Source organism: Leuresthes tenuis, unplaced genomic scaffold (assembly GCF_036924035.1).
Source record: "Leuresthes tenuis unplaced genomic scaffold, fLeuTen1.0.hap1 SCAF_1, whole genome shotgun sequence".
NCBI lineage: Eukaryota > Metazoa > Chordata > Actinopteri > Atheriniformes > Atherinopsidae > Leuresthes > Leuresthes tenuis.
This window is the reverse complement of record NW_027325355.1, coordinates 4,975,327-4,991,878: the sequence shown is the minus strand read 5'-3', so window position 1 is coordinate 4,991,878 and position 16,552 is coordinate 4,975,327. Positions and strand designations below refer to the sequence as shown.

Genomic DNA, 16,552 nt, shown 5'->3' with positions numbered 1-16,552 from the left:
TGCTTTGATATATAATCTCACCTAAAATGTCAAACTTAAAAAGTTAGAAGGAAGATATTTTGTAAACTCATGCTAAAGACTGCAAATGCATCATTTATGTACGAGTTGGTAACCTTTGGAGTTGTTAAGTTCAACAAGCGATGAAAATGTTTATATTTTAAGTTAATTTCCACCCAGAAAATGAAAAAAAAAGTACTTTCCAGCTGTGTAACTGGTGTGGGACTGCCTGCTGCTTTTGACATCCCATCATTCCTCAGAAATCTGCAACAGAACTTGACGACTAAGAACCGTGTCAGAAAGACCCAAAGGATTGACCCACAGTAATCAGAGTCCTCTGTGAAGGTGGCGCACAGAATACAGTGTAAGTTTGTAGCCTCCCAGCATCGGCTATACATCTGATGAATGGCTTTTGTTGGTCTGTTTTCACACTAACACAGATGTGCAGCAGGCTGCTCGGTGTTATGGTGTTCAGCACCGTGGCCTCGCAGCAGGAGGGTTCCAGGTTCCACTCCCGGCTGGTTCTTTCTGGGTGCAGCTCGCATGTTCTCCCCGTGTGTGCGTGGGTTTTCTCCGGGTCCTCCGGCTTCCTCCCACCGTCCAGAAACATGCCTGTTAGGTTAACTGCTGTCTCTAAAGTGAGTGTGAGCGTGTGTGTGTGTCCCTGTGATGGACTGGAGACCTGTCCAGGGTTACCCTGCCTCTCACCCAATGACAGCTGGGATAGGCTCCAGCCCCCCCCCCCACAGCCCTGAATTGAATTAAGCAGGTAGAAAAGGGATGGATGATAATTATTTTGGCCATCATAGACTTATTTTCTGTGCCTAAAGCTGCAGTAATCAGTGTTTTAACAGCGATGTTTCCAGTGTAAAGTGCTGACAAACTCTTAGGAACTCTTTCCATTCACTGGTACAAAGTATCGGGGCAGACACCATGATAAAAACTCAGCAGTTAAAGCAGTAATATAGCAGAAATGATCTGAACTCTTTTTTAAAGTTAATTCTCTTGAATAATGCTTCCCTAACTGTGCATTTATAGGAACGGTCTCAGCTTATCAGCGGCAGAAACAGCTCATGTTAGTGGACTTATAGTGAACAACTCTCCCTCAGACCTACATTGGAACTGAGTCTCCCTTTTTCTGGCTGCAGGGTTTCAACACTTGTTTTTAGACCCAAAACATTGGAAACCTCTGGGTGAAAAACTGTTGAAATGGCCTTTATTAAGGAATTCATCTGAGATTAAAATATAACCGGCCGTTTCTGGGCCTGTTTTCTGTTCCCTTTCTGTTTGTTTGTCCCATCTTTTAATGTTCGGTGCAGCTCTGTTTCAGACCTCTGACATCACAGCACGTCGACAAGCTGCTGCTCTTAAGGTTCTTCCTTTGGATCTTCATGAGAAGCTCTTCAGGAGCTGCTCTGTGAGGGATTTAAAAAGACTCCTGAAAAAGTGTAAATCTCTTTATTTCCCTGCGCTTCACTTTCCTGTTTTCTCTTTAGCCAGAGCCTCCAGAAGCTGTGCTGTAGCTGATGTGACTGATGTCACAGATCATTTGCACTGCAGCTCAGAAGTCTGGACACATCCACTCATTCAGGATGGATGGAACATTGTGTCCAAACTTCTGACTGGTGCTGTAAGAAGCTTTCTGGTTGCAGGTGGAAATGTTTGATAGAAATATCTTTCAGTGGGATTTACAGTTCAAGTATTGGACATTTTCTCCGTCTGTTCTTCCAAGGACACGGAGCCAGAGGAGGAGCAGACAGAGCGTCTCAGCGTGGGTATCCTCACTGTGTGGGAGGATGACGCTTCTTCGCCTGCAGCAGATGTCATGAATCTTCTGTTGCTGTAGCAGAGACCATCATCCTTCAGGACCTCCCTGACCTGCCGGCAGCTTTTGCCGACCTCCTCGGCCTGATCTACGCTTTAAACCTTCAGGACCCAAAAGATCTGAGCTACACGTTCGAAAGGGTTCGGCAGATTTTTCTGGGAATTGGAATAGATCTCTCTGCAGGGGGAAGATCCCTCAGAAACAGACTCCTTCAGTAAATCCAGCAAAGAAGCTGCGTTTCGATTTTCCTTCAACTGTTGGTTCTTTGCTTTGTTTTGGCTCTCTCTGTTCCTCTGTTTCACATTTCCTTAAATCTAAAGTTCTCTTGATTTTTTTACAGTGTAAACACGTTGATACAGAAGCAACAATTCTCTTATTTGTAGTGCAATACTTTACTGTAAACCTTAAAAGGCATATTCATGTTTAAAGTTAAAATAACATCCAAGTTCAGCATGTTTCCCTCTTCAAATGGCTTCCACCAAGTTAGCATTGTGGTTGGTGCTGCTCAGCCAGTTCTTCTGGGCCTGGGCCATTCAGCCTGTTACCATCTCAGGGTCCTGTAGTCGCCCTTTATTGTGTAGAAGCTGATGACATGAACCATATCTTACGGTGCAGCGGTCTCATCTGTGTTCGCCAGAAACAGTAACTCTAATCACTTATTGTTCATAATGCAAGATAATGCAACATAATGCAAGATAATGCAACATAATGCAACATAATGCAACATAATGCAACATAATGCAACATAATGCAACAAGCAGCACTATTTCTAGTAGTCTCACCCGCTCTGGTTCACAGTGATGGTGTTGCGGTCAATACCATCTCCATCGATACACAGCAGATAAGAGGGAGGTGAGAAAGTGCACAGGTGTTATTACAAAGTTATTACAAGTGCATAAAAAAGATCTGTACACCATTTTTTGGGTACATTTTCTCTCCCATGAGTCTTTGTGGAATTCTTTAAAAGTCGCCTTCCAGTTGCCCCGGAAAGCAGGACACGTCACTGTTCTGAACCGACAAGTTAGAAAATGATAGAAAATCCATTGATTGTTCCTCTTTAAGTAGTAGCGGAGAAAAGCGGCTCATCACAAAGTCCCATCAGAGGAATGGGTGTTAATGGCATGCTTTTTATCCACAAGGGCAGTTATTTCTAATCGTCAGAGAATTATAGTTGAATTTAGGTTTTTAAAATTCTCTTTCAGGACTTCTTCAGTGAGAAATGACAATGGTTGTGGCAACATCAGCTGATGAAAAAGATTTGCAGCTGGTCTGAAGCTTTCAGAAATGTTCCACCCTGACCTCGTCCGATCTGGGAAGCTAAGCAGGTGGTCAGTACCTGGTTGGTACTTGGATGGGAGACCTCCTGGGAATACCAGGTGCTGTAACATTTTTCACTTTGCTATAAAAGACTTCACATCCACAATCAGTTCACTGGAAGATTATTGGAACAAATTCTTGACTGAAAGTGACAAATCTTTGATGATCATTAATCACACAAAGCGGAGCTTCTTCTTATGTTCCTATGCAGCTGAGCTCTCATCATGATGATGGTGATGTGTGTAGAAATCCTGCTCTTCAGCACATTTAATTTAACATCCAATAAGGTTTAAAGTTCCCATTTTCAGCTTTGATGCTGCTTCCACATCTCTTACTCTCTGTAATACATCTCCAGGTGTTATTTCATGATGAATACCAGATGCTATAAAACAGACTTGTGGGAGGGAAACAGATGTAAGTTGTACATTTAAGAAAAATGTTTATTAGCCAGCCAACGTTAGAGCGCCAGTGGAAGCTAATATGCTAACATTAAACTTCTTAACATTAGCGCTATAGCTTGCTAAGACGCTAACGTTAGTTAATGCGCTAACATTGAACTTTTTGACGTGGAAGTGATGTGTTTGGCTTTATTCTTTATTTCCCTTCACTCCTACAGTTCTCTAAGTCAGGCAAGTCCAGCAGCTGACCTTATCTCCTCCAGATTAGCCTTGATTTGCTATTAGCTTATGAAGCCATTTTATGTTAAACCAAACTAAAAGGGCGCCATAAGCTAACCTGAGGATATGGTGTGTGTTAGTTATCTCAAGTGTTTCCTTGCAAGCTAAATTAATATTCAATTGAAATGCTGTTTGCATTTTCTGGAAAATGATGTTACTTCCAGATGTGTTGGTTGATGATGAACTGTTCATCTCAAGCGTCTGAACAACTTAAATGTTTTTATTCTCAGATATTTGATACAGAGAAAACCAGAATATTGTGTCAGTCCCACCAAAATGAGACTTTTTGCAATGCATTTGAACAGGACTGTCTTTATCTCTTTCCCTCTCTCAGATAATGATGTGGATGGTGACACAGCCGACTGTGGCCTCACAGACAACACGGTTGGTCCTTTTTCAAGGATCTTTCAACAAGCAACTGAGATTCAGTCTGTTTTTGTCCCAGCAAAAAGAGTCAGTAACATCACTGACTTTAGAGCACGAGCCTCCAGAGGAACGGCAGCAAAGTGCTTCTTCAGCATCGTTCAGGGAAATGCATGAATACACTTTCAGTTGTCCTCCTAAATCACAGCTTGTGTGGATGATAATTTTTTAAGGATTTATTGTTGCTTTGATATATAATCTCACCTAAAATGTCAAACTTAAAAAGTTAGAAGGAAGATATTTTGTAAACTCATGCTAAAGACTGCAAATGCATCATTTATGTACGAGTTGGTAACCTTTGGAGTTGTTAAGTTCAACAAGCGATGAAAATGTTTATATTTTAAGTTAATTTCCACCCAGAAAATGAAAAAAAAAGTACTTTCCAGCTGTGTAACTGGTGTGGGACTGCCTGCTGCTTTTGACATCCCATCATTCCTCAGAAATCTGCAACAGAACTTGACGACTAAGAACCGTGTCAGAAAAGCCCAAAGGACTGACCCACAGTAATCAGAGTCCTCTGTGAAGGTGGCGCACAGAATACAGTGTAAGTTTGTAGCCTCCCAGCATCGGCTATACATCTGATGAATGGCTTTTGTTGGTCTGTTTTCACACTAACACAGATGTGCAGCAGGCTGCTCGGTGTTATGGTGTTCAGCACCGTGGCCTCACAGCAGGAGGGTTCCAGGTTCCACTCCCGGCTGGTTCTTTCTGGGTGCAGCTTGCACGTTCTCCCCGTGTGTGCGTGGGTTTTCTCCGGGTCCTCCGGCTTCCTCCCACCGTCCAGAAACATGCCTGTTAGGTTAACTGCTGTCTCTAAAGTGAGTGTGAGCCTGTGTGTGTGTCCCTGTGATGGACTGGAGACCTGTCCAGGGTTACCCTGCCTCTCACCCAATGACAGCTGGGATAGGCTCCAGCCCCCCCCCCCCCCCCCCCCCCCCCCCCCCCGCCCTAAATTGAATTGAGCAGGTAGAAAAGGGATGGATGATAATTATTTTGGCCATCATAGACTTATTTTCTGTGTCTAAAGCTGCAGTAATCAGTGTTTTAACAGCGATGTTTCCAGTGTAAAGTGCTGACAAACTCTTAGGAACTCTTTCCATTCACTGGTACAAAGTATCGGGGCAGACACCATGATAAAAACTCAGCAGTTAAAGCAGTAATATAGCAGAAATGATCTGAACTCTTTTTTAAAGTTAATTCTCTTGAATAATGCTTCCCTAACTGTGCATTTATAGGAACGGTCTCAGCTTATCAGCGGCAGAAACAGCTCATGTTAGTGGACTTATAGTGAACAACTCTCCCTCAGACCTACATTGGAACTGAGTCTCCCTTTTTCTGGCTGCAGGGTTTCAACACTTGTTCTTAGACCCAAAACATTGGAAACCTCTGGGTGAAAAACTGTTGAAATGGCCTTTATTAAGGAATTCATCTGAGATTAAAATGTAACCGGCCGTTTCTGGGCCTGTTTTCTGTTCCCTTTCTGTTTGTTTGTCCCATCTTTTAATGTTCGGCGCAGCTCTGTTTCAGACCTCTGACATCACAGCACGTCGACAAGCTGCTGCTCTTAAGGTTCTTCCTTTGGATCTTCATGAGAAGCTCTTCAGGAGCTGCTCTGTGAGGGATTTAAAAAGACTCCTGAAAAAGTGTAAATCTCTTTATTTCCCTGCGTTTCACTTTCCTGTTTTCTCTTTAGCCAGAGCCTCCAGAAGCTGTGCTGTAGCTGATGTGACTGATGTCACAGATCATTTGCACTGCAGCTCAGAAGTCTGGACACATCCACTCATTCAGGGTGGATGGAACATTGTGTCCAAACTTCTGACTGGTGCTGTAAGATGCTTTCTGGTTGCAGGTGGAAATGTTTGATAGAAATATCTTTCAGTGGGATTTACAGTTCAAGTATTGGACATTTTCTCCGTCTGTTCTTCCAAGGACACGGAGCCAGAGGAGGAGCAGACAGAGCGTCTCAGCGTGGGTATCCTCACTGTGTGGGAGGATGACGCTTCTTCGCCTGCAGCAGATGTCATGAATCTTCTGTTGCTGTGGCAGAGACCATCATCCTTCAGGACCTCCCTGACCTGCCGGCAGCTTTTGCCGACCTCCTCGGCCTGATCTACGCTTTAAACCTTCAGGACCCAAAAGATCTGAGCTACACGTTCGAAACGGCTCGGCAGATTTTTCTGGGAATTGGAACAGATCTCTCTGCAGGGGGAAGATCCCTCAGAAACAGACTCCTTCAGTAAATCCAGCAAAGAAGCTGCGTTTCGATTTTCCTTCAACTGTTGGTTCTTTGCTTTGTTTTGGCTCTCTCAGTTTCTCTGTTTCACATTTCCTTAAATCTAAAGTTCTCTTGATTTTTTTACAGTGTAAACACGTTGATACAGAAGCAACAATTGTGTTATTTGTAGTGCAATACTTTGCTGTAAACCTTAAAAGGCATATGCATGTTTAAAGTTAAAATAACATCCAAGTTCAGCATGGTTCCCTCTTCAAATGGCTTCCACCAAGTTAGCATTGTGGTTGGTGCTGCTCAGCCAGTTCTTCTGGGCCTGGGCCATTCAGCCTGTTACCATCTCAGGGTCCTGTAGTCGCCCTTTATTGTGTAGAAGCTGATGACATGAACCATAATGCAACAAATGCAACATAATGCAACATAATGCAACATAATGCAACATAATGCAACATAATGCAACAAGCAGCACTATTTCTAGTAGTCTCACCCGCTCTGGTTCACAGTGATGGTGTTGCGGTCAATACCATCTCCATCGATACACAGCAGATAAGAGGGAGGTGAGAAAGTGCACAGGTGTTATTACAAAGTTATTACAAGTGCATAAAAAAGATCTGTACACCATTTTTTGGGTACATTTTCTCTCCCATGAGTCTTTGTGGAATTCTTTAAAAGTCGCCTTCCAGTTGCCCCGGAAAGCAGGACACGTCACTGTTCTGAACCGACAAGTTAGAAAATGATAGAAAATCCATTGATTGTTCCTCTTTAAGTAGTAGCGGAGAAAAGCGGCTCATCACAAAGTCCCATCAGAGGAATGGGTGTTAATGGCATGCTTTTTATCCACAAGGGCAGTTATTTCTAATCGTCAGAGAATTATAGTTGAATTTAGGTTTTTAAAATTCTCTTTCAGGACTTCTTCAGTGAGAAATGACAATGGTTGTGGCAACATCAGCTGATGAAAAAGATTTGCAGCTGGTCTGAAGCTTTCAGAAATGTTCCACCCTGACCTCGTCCGATCTGGGAAGCTAAGCAGGTGGTCAGTACCTGGTTGGTACTTGGATGGGAGACCTCCTGGGAATACCAGGTGCTGTAACATTTTTCACTTTGCTATAAAAGACTTCACATCCACAATCAGTTCACTGGAAGATTATTGGAACAAATTCTTGACTGAAAGTGACAAATCTTTGATGATCATTAATCACACAAAGCGGAGCTTCTTCTTATGTTCCTATGCAGCTGAGCTCTCATCATGATGATGGTGATGTGTGTAGAAATCCTGCTCTTCAGCACATTTAATTTAACATCCAATAAGGTTTAAAGTTCCCATTTTCAGCTTTGATGCTGGTTCCACATCTCTTACTCTCTGTAATACATCTCCAGGTGTTATTTCATGATGAATACCAGATGCTATAAAACAGACTTGTGGGAGGGAAACAGATGTAAGTTGTACATTTAAGAAAAATGTTTATTAGCCAGCCAACGTTAGAGCGCCAGTGGAAGCTAATATGCTAACATTAAACTTCTTAACATTAGCGCTATAGCTTGCTAAGACGCTAACGTTAGTTAATGCGCTAACATTGAACTTTTTGACGTGGAAGTGATGTGTTTGGCTTTATTCTTTATTTCCCTTCACTCCTACAGTTCTCTAAGTCAGGCAAGTCCAGCAGCTGACCTTATCTCCTCCAGATTAGCCTTGATTTGCTATTAGCTTATGAAGCCATTTTATGTTAAACCAAACTAAAAGGGCGCCATAAGCTAACCTGAGGATATGGTGTGTGTTAGTTATCTCAAGTGTTTCCTTGCAAGCTAAATTAATATTCAATTGAAATGCTGTTTGCATTTTCTGGAAAATGATGTTACTTCCAGATGTGTTGGTTGATGATGAACTGTTCATCTCAAGCGTCTGAACAACTTAAATGTTTTTATTCTCAGGTATTTGATACAGAGAAAACCAGAATATTGTGTCAGTCCCACCAAAATGAGACTTTTTGCAATGCATTTGAACAGGACTGTCTTTATCTCTTTCCCTCTCTCAGATAATGATGTGGATGGTGACACAGCCGACTGTGGCCTCACAGACAACACGGTTGGTCCTTTTTCAAGGATCTTTCAACAAGCAACTGAGATTCAGTCTGTTTTTGTCCCAGCAAAAAGAGTCAGTAACATCACTGACTTTAGAGCACGAGCCTCCAGAGGAACGGCAGCAAAGTGCTTCTTCAGCATCGTTCAGGGAAATGCATGAATACACTTTCAGTTGTCCTCCTAAATCACAGCTTGTGTGGATGATAATTTTTTAAGGATTTATTGTTGCTTTGATATATAATCTCACCTAAAATGTCAAACTTAAAAAGTTAGAAGGAAGATATTTTGTAAACTCATGCTAAAGACTGCAAATGCATCATTTATGTACGAGTTGGTAACCTTTGGAGTTGTTAAGTTCAACAAGCGATGAAAATGTTTATATTTTAAGTTAATTTCCACCCAGAAAATGAAAAAAAAAGTACTTTCCAGCTGTGTAACTGGTGTGGGACTGCCTGCTGCTTTTGACATCCCATCATTCCTCAGAAATCTGCAACAGAACTTGACGACTAAGAACCGTGTCAGAAAGACCCAAAGGATTGACCCACAGTAATCAGAGTCCTCTGTGAAGGTGGCGCACAGAATACAGTGTAAGTTTGTAGCCTCCCAGCATCGGCTATACATCTGATGAATGGCTTTTGTTGGTCTGTTTTCACACTAACACAGATGTGCAGCAGGCTGCTCGGTGTTATGGTGTTCAGCACCGTGGCCTCACAGCAGGAGGGTTCCAGGTTCCACTCCCGGCTGGTTCTTTCTGGGTGCAGCTTGCACGTTCTCCCCGTGTGTGCGTGGGTTTTCTCCGGGTCCTCCGGCTTCCTCCCACCGTCCAGAAACATGCCTGTTAGGTTAACTGCTGTCTCTAAAGTGAGTGTGAGCCTGTGTGTGTGTCCCTGTGATGGACTGGAGACCTGTCCAGGGTTACCCTGCCTCTCACCCAATGACAGCTGGGATAGGCTCCAGCCCCCCCCCCCCCCCCCCCCCCCCCCCCCCCCCCCCCCGCCCTAAATTGAATTGAGCAGGTAGAAAAGGGATGGATGATAATTATTTTGGCCATCATAGACTTATTTTCTGTGTCTAAAGCTGCAGTAATCAGTGTTTTAACAGCGATGTTTCCAGTGTAAAGTGCTGACAAACTCTTAGGAACTCTTTCCATTCACTGGTACAAAGTATCGGGGCAGACACCATGATAAAAACTCAGCAGTTAAAGCAGTAATATAGCAGAAATGATCTGAACTCTTTTTTAAAGTTAATTCTCTTGAATAATGCTTCCCTAACTGTGCATTTATAGGAACGGTCTCAGCTTATCAGCGGCAGAAACAGCTCATGTTAGTGGACTTATAGTGAACAACTCTCCCTCAGACCTACATTGGAACTGAGTCTCCCTTTTTCTGGCTGCAGGGTTTCAACACTTGTTCTTAGACCCAAAACATTGGAAACCTCTGGGTGAAAAACTGTTGAAATGGCCTTTATTAAGGAATTCATCTGAGATTAAAATGTAACCGGCCGTTTCTGGGCCTGTTTTCTGTTCCCTTTCTGTTTGTTTGTCCCATCTTTTAATGTTCGGCGCAGCTCTGTTTCAGACCTCTGACATCACAGCACGTCGACAAGCTGCTGCTCTTAAGGTTCTTCCTTTGGATCTTCATGAGAAGCTCTTCAGGAGCTGCTCTGTGAGGGATTTAAAAAGACTCCTGAAAAAGTGTAAATCTCTTTATTTCCCTGCGTTTCACTTTCCTGTTTTCTCTTTAGCCAGAGCCTCCAGAAGCTGTGCTGTAGCTGATGTGACTGATGTCACAGATCATTTGCACTGCAGCTCAGAAGTCTGGACACATCCACTCATTCAGGGTGGATGGAACATTGTGTCCAAACTTCTGACTGGTGCTGTAAGATGCTTTCTGGTTGCAGGTGGAAATGTTTGATAGAAATATCTTTCAGTGGGATTTACAGTTCAAGTATTGGACATTTTCTCCGTCTGTTCTTCCAAGGACACGGAGCCAGAGGAGGAGCAGACAGAGCGTCTCAGCGTGGGTATCCTCACTGTGTGGGAGGATGACGCTTCTTCGCCTGCAGCAGATGTCATGAATCTTCTGTTGCTGTGGCAGAGACCATCATCCTTCAGGACCTCCCTGACCTGCCGGCAGCTTTTGCCGACCTCCTCGGCCTGATCTACGCTTTAAACCTTCAGGACCCAAAAGATCTGAGCTACACGTTCGAAACGGCTCGGCAGATTTTTCTGGGAATTGGAACAGATCTCTCTGCAGGGGGAAGATCCCTCAGAAACAGACTCCTTCAGTAAATCCAGCAAAGAAGCTGCGTTTCGATTTTCCTTCAACTGTTGGTTCTTTGCTTTGTTTTGGCTCTCTCAGTTTCTCTGTTTCACATTTCCTTAAATCTAAAGTTCTCTTGATTTTTTTACAGTGTAAACACGTTGATACAGAAGCAACAATTGTGTTATTTGTAGTGCAATACTTTGCTGTAAACCTTAAAAGGCATATGCATGTTTAAAGTTAAAATAACATCCAAGTTCAGCATGGTTCCCTCTTCAAATGGCTTCCACCAAGTTAGCATTGTGGTTGGTGCTGCTCAGCCAGTTCTTCTGGGCCTGGGCCATTCAGCCTGTTACCATCTCAGGGTCCTGTAGTCGCCCTTTATTGTGTAGAAGCTGATGACATGAACCATAATGCAACAAATGCAACATAATGCAACATAATGCAACATAATGCAACATAATGCAACAAGCAGCACTATTTCTAGTAGTCTCACCCGCTCTGGTTCACAGTGATGGTGTTGCGGTCAATACCATCTCCATCGATACACAGCAGATAAGAGGGAGGTGAGAAAGTGCACAGGTGTTATTACAAAGTTATTACAAGTGCATAAAAAAGATCTGTACACCATTTTTTGGGTACATTTTCTCTCCCATGAGTCTTTGTGGAATTCTTTAAAAGTCGCCTTCCAGTTGCCCCGGAAAGCAGGACACGTCACTGTTCTGAACCGACAAGTTAGAAAATGATAGAAAATCCATTGATTGTTCCTCTTTAAGTAGTAGCGGAGAAAAGCGGCTCATCACAAAGTCCCATCAGAGGAATGGGTGTTAATGGCATGCTTTTTATCCACAAGGGCAGTTATTTCTAATCGTCAGAGAATTATAGTTGAATTTAGGTTTTTAAAATTCTCTTTCAGGACTTCTTCAGTGAGAAATGACAATGGTTGTGGCAACATCAGCTGATGAAAAAGATTTGCAGCTGGTCTGAAGCTTTCAGAAATGTTCCACCCTGACCTCGTCCGATCTGGGAAGCTAAGCAGGTGGTCAGTACCTGGTTGGTACTTGGATGGGAGACCTCCTGGGAATACCAGGTGCTGTAACATTTTTCACTTTGCTATAAAAGACTTCACATCCACAATCAGTTCACTGGAAGATTATTGGAACAAATTCTTGACTGAAAGTGACAAATCTTTGATGATCATTAATCACACAAAGCGGAGCTTCTTCTTATGTTCCTATGCAGCTGAGCTCTCATCATGATGATGGTGATGTGTGTAGAAATCCTGCTCTTCAGCACATTTAATTTAACATCCAATAAGGTTTAAAGTTCCCATTTTCAGCTTTGATGCTGGTTCCACATCTCTTACTCTCTGTAATACATCTCCAGGTGTTATTTCATGATGAATACCAGATGCTATAAAACAGACTTGTGGGAGGGAAACAGATGTAAGTTGTACATTTAAGAAAAATGTTTATTAGCCAGCCAACGTTAGAGCGCCAGTGGAAGCTAATATGCTAACATTAAACTTCTTAACATTAGCGCTATAGCTTGCTAAGACGCTAACGTTAGTTAATGCGCTAACATTGAACTTTTTGACGTGGAAGTGATGTGTTTGGCTTTATTCTTTATTTCCCTTCACTCCTACAGTTCTCTAAGTCAGGCAAGTCCAGCAGCTGACCTTATCTCCTCCAGATTAGCCTTGATTTGCTATTAGCTTATGAAGCCATTTTATGTTAAACCAAACTAAAAGGGCGCCATAAGCTAACCTGAGGATATGGTGTGTGTTAGTTATCTCAAGTGTTTCCTTGCAAGCTAAATTAATATTCAATTGAAATGCTGTTTGCATTTTCTGGAAAATGATGTTACTTCCAGATGTGTTGGTTGATGATGAACTGTTCATCTCAAGCGTCTGAACAACTTAAATGTTTTTATTCTCAGGTATTTGATACAGAGAAAACCAGAATATTGTGTCAGTCCCACCAAAATGAGACTTTTTGCAATGCATTTGAACAGGACTGTCTTTATCTCTTTCCCTCTCTCAGATAATGATGTGGATGGTGACACAGCCGACTGTGGCCTCACAGACAACACGGTTGGTCCTTTTTCAAGGATCTTTCAACAAGCAACTGAGATTCAGTCTGTTTTTGTCCCAGCAAAAAGAGTCAGTAACATCACTGACTTTAGAGCACGAGCCTCCAGAGGAACGGCAGCAAAGTGCTTCTTCAGCATCGTTCAGGGAAATGCATGAATACACTTTCAGTTGTCCTCCTAAATCACAGCTTGTGTGGATGATAATTTTTTAAGGATTTATTGTTGCTTTGATATATAATCTCACCTAAAATGTCAAACTTAAAAAGTTAGAAGGAAGATATTTTGTAAACTCATGCTAAAGACTGCAAATGCATCATTTATGTACGAGTTGGTAACCTTTGGAGTTGTTAAGTTCAACAAGCGATGAAAATGTTTATATTTTAAGTTAATTTCCACCCAGAAAATGAAAAAAAAAAGTACTTTCCAGCTGTGTAACTGGTGTGGGACTGCCTGCTGCTTTTGACATCCCATCATTCCTCAGAAATCTGCAACAGAACTTGACGACTAAGAACCGTGTCAGAAAGACCCAAAGGATTGACCCACAGTAATCAGAGTCCTCTGTGAAGGTGGCGCACAGAATACAGTGTAAGTTTGTAGCCTCCCAGCATCGACTATACATCTGATGAATGGCTTTTGTTGGTCTGTTTTCACACTAACACAGATGTGCAGCAGGCTGCTCGGTGTTATGGTGTTCAGCACCGTGGCCTCACAGCAGGAGGGTTCCAGGTTCCACTCCCGGCTGGTTCTTTCTGGGTGCAGCTTGCACGTTCTCCCCGTGTGTGCGTGGGTTTTCTCCGGGTCCTCCGGCTTCCTCCCACCGTCCAGAAACATGCCTGTTAGGTTAACTGCTGTCTCTAAAGTGAGTGTGAGCCTGTGTGTGTGTCCCTGTGATGGACTGGAGACCTGTCCAGGGTTACCCTGCCTCTCACCCAATGACAGCTGGGATAGGCTCCAGCCCCCCCCCCCCCCCCCCCCCCCCCCCCCCCCCCCCCCCGCCCTAAATTGAATTGAGCAGGTAGAAAAGGGATGGATGATAATTATTTTGGCCATCATAGACTTATTTTCTGTGTCTAAAGCTGCAGTAATCAGTGTTTTAACAGCGATGTTTCCAGTGTAAAGTGCTGACAAACTCTTAGGAACTCTTTCCATTCACTGGTACAAAGTATCGGGGCAGACACCATGATAAAAACTCAGCAGTTAAAGCAGTAATATAGCAGAAATGATCTGAACTCTTTTTTAAAGTTAATTCTCTTGAATAATGCTTCCCTAACTGTGCATTTATAGGAACGGTCTCAGCTTATCAGCGGCAGAAACAGCTCATGTTAGTGGACTTATAGTGAACAACTCTCCCTCAGACCTACATTGGAACTGAGTCTCCCTTTTTCTGGCTGCAGGGTTTCAACACTTGTTCTTAGACCCAAAACATTGGAAACCTCTGGGTGAAAAACTGTTGAAATGGCCTTTATTAAGGAATTCATCTGAGATTAAAATGTAACCGGCCGTTTCTGGGCCTGTTTTCTGTTCCCTTTCTGTTTGTTTGTCCCATCTTTTAATGTTCGGCGCAGCTCTGTTTCAGACCTCTGACATCACAGCACGTCGACAAGCTGCTGCTCTTAAGGTTCTTCCTTTGGATCTTCATGAGAAGCTCTTCAGGAGCTGCTCTGTGAGGGATTTAAAAAGACTCCTGAAAAAGTGTAAATCTCTTTATTTCCCTGCGTTTCACTTTCCTGTTTTCTCTTTAGCCAGAGCCTCCAGAAGCTGTGCTGTAGCTGATGTGACTGATGTCACAGATCATTTGCACTGCAGCTCAGAAGTCTGGACACATCCACTCATTCAGGGTGGATGGAACATTGTGTCCAAACTTCTGACTGGTGCTGTAAGATGCTTTCTGGTTGCAGGTGGAAATGTTTGATAGAAATATCTTTCAGTGGGATTTACAGTTCAAGTATTGGACATTTTCTCCGTCTGTTCTTCCAAGGACACGGAGCCAGAGGAGGAGCAGACAGAGCGTCTCAGCGTGGGTATCCTCACTGTGTGGGAGGATGACGCTTCTTCGCCTGCAGCAGATGTCATGAATCTTCTGTTGCTGTGGCAGAGACCATCATCCTTCAGGACCTCCCTGACCTGCCGGCAGCTTTTGCCGACCTCCTCGGCCCTGATCTACGCTTTAAACCTTCAGGACCCAAAAGATCTGAGCTACACGTTCGAAACGGCTCGGCAGATTTTTCTGGGAATTGGAACAGATCTCTCTGCAGGGGGAAGATCCCTCAGAAACAGACTCCTTCAGTAAATCCAGCAAAGAAGCTGCGTTTCGATTTTCCTTCAACTGTTGGTTCTTTGCTTTGTTTTGGCTCTCTCAGTTTCTCTGTTTCACATTTCCTTAAATCTAAAGTTCTCTTGATTTTTTTACAGTGTAAACACGTTGATACAGAAGCAACAATTGTGTTATTTGTAGTGCAATACTTTGCTGTAAACCTTAAAAGGCATATGCATGTTTAAAGTTAAAATAACATCCAAGTTCAGCATGGTTCCCTCTTCAAATGGCTTCCACCAAGTTAGCATTGTGGTTGGTGCTGCTCAGCCAGTTCTTCTGGGCCTGGGCATTCAGCCTGTTACCATCTCAGGGTCCTGTAGTCGCCCTTTATTGTGTAGAAGCTGATGACATGAACCATAATGCAACAAATGCAACATAATGCAACATAATGCAACATAATGCAACATAATGCAACAAGCAGCACTATTTCTAGTAGTCTCACCCGCTCTGGTTCACAGTGATGGTGTTGCGGTCAATACCATCTCCATCGATACACAGCAGATAAGAGGGAGGTGAGAAAGTGCACAGGTGTTATTACAAAGTTATTACAAGTGCATAAAAAAGATCTGTACACCATTTTTTGGGTACATTTTCTCTCCCATGAGTCTTTGTGGAATTCTTTAAAAGTCGCCTTCCAGTTGCCCCGGAAAGCAGGACACGTCACTGTTCTGAACCGACAAGTTAGAAAATGATAGAAAATCCATTGATTGTTCCTCTTTAAGTAGTAGCGGAGAAAAGCGGCTCATCACAAAGTCCCATCAGAGGAATGGGTGTTAATGGCATGCTTTTTATCCACAAGGGCAGTTATTTCTAATCGTCAGAGAATTATAGTTGAATTTAGGTTTTTAAAATTCTCTTTCAGGACTTCTTCAGTGAGAAATGACAATGGTTGTGGCAACATCAGCTGATGAAAAAGATTTGCAGCTGGTCTGAAGCTTTCAGAAATGTTCCACCCTGACCTCGTCCGATCTGGGAAGCTAAGCAGGTGGTCAGTACCTGGTTGGTACTTGGATGGGAGACCTCCTGGGAATACCAGGTGCTGTAACATTTTTCACTTTGCTATAAAAGACTTCACATCCACAATCAGTTCACTGGAAGATTATTGGAACAAATTCTTGACTGAAAGTGACAAATCTTTGATGATCATTAATCACACAAAGCGGAGCTTCTTCTTATGTTCCTATGCAGCTGAGCTCTCATCATGATGATGGTGATGTGTGTAGAAATCCTGCTCTTCAGCACATTTAATTTAACATCCAATAAGGTTTAAAGTTCCCATTTTCAGCTTTGATGCTGCTTCCACATCTCTTACTCTCTGTAATACATCTCCAGGTGTTA

At 42.9% G+C, this 16,552-nt stretch overlaps 2 protein-coding genes across 4 annotated transcripts in view; one reads left to right on the top strand and one right to left on the bottom strand.

Annotated features, from left to right (window-relative positions):
• LOC140294513 (protein NLRC3-like) overlaps positions 1–16,552 on the top strand; it is a 1,060,349-nt gene that overhangs the window by 306,440 nt on the left and 737,357 nt on the right. The gene's annotated exons all lie outside the window — the stretch shown is intronic.
• The window catches only part of LOC140265576 (uncharacterized), a 180,399-nt gene that overhangs the window by 149,620 nt on the left and 14,227 nt on the right, over positions 1–16,552 (bottom strand). The gene's annotated exons all lie outside the window — the stretch shown is intronic.